Source organism: Anas acuta, chromosome 4, assembly GCF_963932015.1.
Source record: "Anas acuta chromosome 4, bAnaAcu1.1, whole genome shotgun sequence".
In the NCBI taxonomy this organism is placed as follows: domain Eukaryota; kingdom Metazoa; phylum Chordata; class Aves; order Anseriformes; family Anatidae; genus Anas; species Anas acuta.
Window position 1 is genome coordinate 5,584,186 of NC_088982.1, and position 6,000 is coordinate 5,590,185.

Below are 6,000 nucleotides of genomic sequence, written 5' to 3' on the forward strand. Positions count from 1 at the left end.
AACTTCTGTAGTATTTCTACTGGTATGATTATTATTTTCAGCAGTGCCAAATGAAAATTCACCTGCACACCAGCACTGCCCCCCTCTTTCCTAAGCAGTGCCACAGCTTGGTGTTCCCAAAGAGCCTGCTGTTCCTGTGCTGCTTCACAAACAGGGCTCAGATTTCACCTTGGCACCAACTGGGGTCACAACATCAACATCAGAAGGGGGCAGTCCCCAAGAACAGGACACCCAACCAGTCCCCACAGCCTGCCAGCCCTGGACTGACCATTTCAAATTTGCACTTCTTCAGGAAGGCAGATGTTGCTGAAGACCTTTGGTCATCAGCTGGTTTTCCTCTAAATATTTTTTCCCTTTTGCTCTGTGATTAGAAGTCTTACTCTGTCCTGTATCAGGGTTTTATCAGAGTTTACTCATTTTATTCAGGAAATTTTGCCAGAGATGCTTCAGCACCTCCAGCTCTTAAGAAAACCTTGACATTTGATGGGCTTTTGTGGCAGCTCACTGGGCTGCAGTCAGAGCAGCCATACACATCCCTCTGCCTTCCTGCTGCCGGAGATGGGCCAGCCAAGCACAACAATTTATTAAAATCACAGGTATTGAGTCTAGAGCTGCCCCGCAGTGCTGGAAAATGTTCATGTGCACCACCCAGGCAGCCAGCTCTTCCAGACCTCCTGGTCATAAGGAATGGAGCGGATCTGAAAGATTGGATGTTCACAAAAGAAAAACAGAACTTTGGGGCAAATTCTGTTCTCCACAATCCTGCATGGAGTTCTCCTGGTGCTGGAGCAAGATACAGGATGTGGAGCTTCGGCCATCTAGGAAGAAGAAGGAGCAAAATGGGATGCAGGTTCCTTGAACCAGAAAAAGGAAGAGCTCTTTCCCCTCTGCTTTCAATAAAAAGGAGTGAGGTTTTTCTGCTCCTTCTCACCTTAAACTTGCTCTGGATTTGATCAAAATGACAACACAGCAAATAGCAAAACCATACTACTAGATGGTTTGGGATTTATTTTGAATGGTTTGGCATTTATTTTGACTTGCTCCCATCTACACACAGGCATTTTCATGGCAATCCCCAACCAGCAATAGCATAACATGGGCTGCAGAACTAAGGATCTCTAAGAGTTTGAAATCTCCATGGGTCAAGATTTTTCTTAACACAGGTATGCTCGTACACTCACACAATCATTGATTTGTACAAATCCATGGGGAAATCGCTAGGACAACCTCTGGAGGATGACTTTGGCTGGGCTGCATGGTCCTCAAGCAGGATCTGGGAGCATTGAGTAGCCCCAACTGATAGACCTTTCTTTCAATCAGTCTCATGGGGTTTCAAGGATCTATACCTTCCCCCCAGGGGACACATTTTCAGCATGAAAGTACAAAGCAAAGCTCAGCTGAAATTCTTATTTTATTCTGAATATACATTGAAGCCTTAAGAAGTGCTGGGCTGCCAAACTATACCTTCTTACTATCCTTTTTCTGTATGTGATCAGATCATTTGCAATAGCGAGACAAGCCACCTGCATAGTCTGGAAATCTCAGTGTTGGCTAGAGCAATGGCATAAATGCATCTGTTGAACTTTTTCATACTAAAATTGCTTTTCTTGTCAGGCTTTGTAAGGTTGATGGAGAGTCAAAGTTCTGTCCACACTTTTTTTCCTGGAGGCTTAACAACCCCAGAATAAAATATAAATTCAGGTTTATCCCATGGAAGAATTTGTCTTTCACCTAAATAAAAAAGTATTTTGTGCAAGTTGGAGGGTTTTTGTGCTGAAGTCATCTTTCTACTTCCAAAATACTACTAAAAAAACTGACAACTTTAAAAGTGCTTCTTTGTAAAGTGAAGATTTTTCCCTGAGGTTTTTCTTTACTCTGATCTTGCTACCTCAGCAATGTGCAGAGTTCTGCAGGACCAAGTTAATGTTCCACCAAAATGCTTTGCTTAAGGATCAGTTCTTGAAAATGAATTTCTAGGAAACATATCTAAACTAAATGCAGAGTCTGACCTGCATTTCACATCCTTACGGTTAAATGCAGAGCACCAGCACTGAAGTTACTCCCACGGCAGCACTTCAGACCTTGTGGCCTCTTGAGAGTCCTCTGGCTCCAAATCCTTAAAAGCTGCAGTCAGATCTCCACCTGTTACATCAAACACACTGAAAACCAGCTTTCTTTAAACGTGCTTATTCTCACATACGCAACAGTGTTTAATATATATTTTCCTATTCGTTCCTAATTTTGCCTTGGCAGTGGTGAAGACCCACAGAATGACACTCAATCTCTCCTTTACAGCAGTTTCTTCCAGTTTCATCTTCTGGGAAACCTTTCAAAACCAGCTGCAGCATCAAAAAAACAGTGGATGGCTGAACAGCCCTACTCCTCCATGCAAAGTGCAGTCTCTGCTTCACTAGAATTATTTTCATTTTTCCTGTAGCTCCATCACAGAGGAAAATTGCAGGTAGGTCATGAAGGCATGGTGGTCATATATACGTATGGTCATATTTACAGTGAATATTTTTCTCTGTGCTGAAATAGCCACGAGTACCACTAGATGTCACAGCTGCTTCGCTGTTTGACCTTCTCCCAGGGCTGCTCTGAGCAGCCTTCCAGGAGAAGGGCTGCTACAGGCTCAAGAGCAAGGACTGTGCTGAGCTGAACCAGGCTCCAGCTGAAAGATGCTTTAGGGCTGACTTTTCTTTAGCAAATATTTGAAGTCCTTCTGAAGTCCTCTGGCTGGACGGGGTAGGCACAAGAAGCCTGCAGGTTGTTCAGGCTAAAGGAAACCATCAGAGCTGCAGAAGAACCCTGGCCATTGGAAGCAGCAGCAGAAAATCGGGGTGGAGAAGGGGCTGCCTTCCTCCTCTGTGCTGGTAATTTCACTGTTGGAAGAAGTAATTTTTTCTACACCTTCTCTAGAGTTAACAAATGGCATTTGCCCTGGTGCCATGGTTATTAATGCCTGCTGGATGGATCTCAGGGATGCCTACTTCCTCCTCCTGAAATAGTTAAGGAATAACAAAAATATCAACCAAATATAATTAGGTCAAAATCGGGGCATTTTCTCTCAAAGGGAGCTAATTTAAGTGCCAAACAGCTACAGAGATTGGCTGCATCTCCGCTCTATTTGTGGCAGAGAGGCAAATAATTGCAGTGTGAAGGAGTGAGCGCTGTTTCTTTGGGCCACGTGAAGGTCAGGGGAAGAATATTCTGCCTCCCTTCTCAGTCCAGTCGCATTTCTGTCTCCTCTCAGAGACTCACCCGTAGGAACCTTTTCATTTAGCTCTGAGGTTACCAGAAAGGATACACCTTTTCTGGAAGGAGGTTCAAACTAATTATCTCCCACAAGCCTTCTGAGGATCTGTCTTCCTCTTCTAAAGACACTGCAGTTAGTGCAGCAGCCTGTGTCATCATTATGCACATGAAAGTAATAACAAAGCTGAAGATAATTAATTCATTTATTCACTCTGGCGTGACCGGTAATTGCTGCTGTGGAGTTCTTTTTCACTCCAATGACAACACTTATGCTACAAACAAAACCAGAACTGAATTCCTGTGAAATTGCTATTAAAACATTCCCTTAATGCGCTTCTTATGAGAAATTTTAAGAGAAGTCAAGTGCAAATCAGGAAGTAGCTAAAAACAATTTCTAAATGGAGTCAATTTTCCTAGCTTCTGTTGCTGTGTATTATTATTTTAACCTTGCCCCAAACATCTTGGGTGCAAATCTCCTGTACTGCGGGAGGCTGGTACCAGGCTGTCGCTATTGCAGGACCCATCACCCATGGAAACCCCACCTGGCATAACTGAAAATGGGGTTCCTGTCTCCTGGAGCAGAGCAGCATCTGGCAGGACATGATTTTCTACAAAAGCAGCCTCTAAATTTGGACTTTGAAGCTCAAGTCAGTGTTCATCCCGACTTCGTGCTGAGAAGTAACATTTCCATCAGCTTTTGCTGAAGGCTTCCCATTTGCTCCCACACAATTGCATCAATATAAATATCAATTCCTTAATTCATCTACAGTTACAGGACCACCAAATTTCCACTCAGTACAAACCTTTGACACCTATATCAAGGAAGCCTCAGTTTCTTGCTTTTTTCCCCAAAAGGTTAGATGAGTTTTCTGGATTCAGGACGTGGCATGGTGCCACAGGCTTCGTGGGCTTCATGGCAACTGCTCTTGTCTTCCCATGGAAATCAACAGCCAGAGGATTGGCATCATAATCTACAACCAAAGACTGCAGTGAAAGCAAGGCCATGGCAAAATTGATAAAGAAAACACCAAATCAACAATGATCCCTCCTCTCCAGCCCCATCCTCCAAGCAGAGCGGTCTCTGCCATGGATTTTGCTCTCACAGTCTGCAGTATTTGAGATGAAGATGGTGGAAAACGTTCCTGCCAATGTAAATTCCCCTCCTGCTGCACGGTGGTTCTTCTGTTTAGCAAATCCCCTTCTCTGAGGGATGCTTAAAAAAGAAGGAGGGAGAAATTAGTGGTGGAAAGGTGCGCTGGGGAAAAGCTCTGGGCACCTTTCAGCAGAGCAGATGTACCAATTCCACTCAAACACCATTCAAAGGAATGTCTAAAACCAGACTACAAAACACATATTTAAATGTGAGTGTAAATTCAGCTCTGAGCATGCAGATAAGGTAGAACGGCTGCCTCCCTCCCCAGGTGCCAGATCCCAGAGTGCAGCACAAGGAGTCTTTGAAGAGGTGGCTGCAAGAAGCCAAGAATTTTTCACTAAAACATCCACAGGATTTGAAAATTTGGGGTTCATTTGAGCCATCTTTTATTTTCCCTAAAAAGAAGCAAACAGACTCATTTTCCCTGATGAGCTTGTGCTGGCTTCTCATGGCAATCGGAATTCAGTCCTGGGAGGAAGCTGCTGTGACCATGCTCATGTGTGGGTTCTCTCCTAAATGGTGATGTCTCAGGACTGTAGATTGCCCTGAGAGGCTGTGGGGACTCCATGGGGGTCCCCAGGAGTCACCTGGACGTGGGGCTGGGCCCCCTGCTCGGGGTGGCCCTGCTAGGGCAGGGCTTGGAGCAGAAGGCCCCACAGGCCTCTGCCAGCCACAGCCATTGGGCCAGGCCTGGTGATTCTGGGGCCTGCCCTTCTGACAAGCGCCATATGTGAGGTTTTGTGGGTGGACACAAGGAACAGCTCATATCAACGAGCAGTGATGTGCTAAATCCACGTGGCTCACAACCTGCTCAGCCCAGAGCAAGATCAAGCAAACACCACCCCACAAAATAATCTTTCACTGCATCCCCAGCCTTTCCCAGCCTCAAACTTCCATCATTTCCACAGCATCTTATCTCCTTTCTCACCAAACTCCAGCCTGAGCCTCACATCTCTTCCCCGTACCTCTGCATGTGTCGCTTCACAGCAGCCAGCTTCTTACTGTGTTCATTTGAGCCATTTAACATTTTAGTGCTATTTCTCATTCTGTTTCTGCACAGGGCAAAAATGCTCCCTCCTGCCCACAGGAATAACGTGCCGGCATTTCATTCCCAGCCTGTGTGATGATGTCCCACAGGCCAGATGTGCACGGTTCACACCTGCGCAGTGCCATGCCACCCCCTGGATGCTCTGAGCTGTCCTCGTCGCTTCTCACACGCTGTCTGCCAGCACTGAGCCTCCACACACACCAGGACTGTCTTGCAGGCTCCTCAGGCTGCTTCTCTCTGTCTCCAAAGCAGGGATTAAATCAATGACAAATCTGGTTTAATTCCATCCCTAAAAAGCATGGGAACTTTGTGTCCCACCACTTGCATTTGTCATATAAATTAATTTATATCCTCAGGATCCTTTTCTAATGGCTGAGTGCATTTAACAGGAAACAGATAAAACATCCCACAGAAATAAATGGTTCTTTTATACCTGAATGAGATTCGGATCATTGGTTGCAGAGGAAACCTTGCGTCACATGCAATGACCAAGCTGTAGCAACTGTACAGACATGGGGCGAGCTGGAATTGGGATGAACTTTCG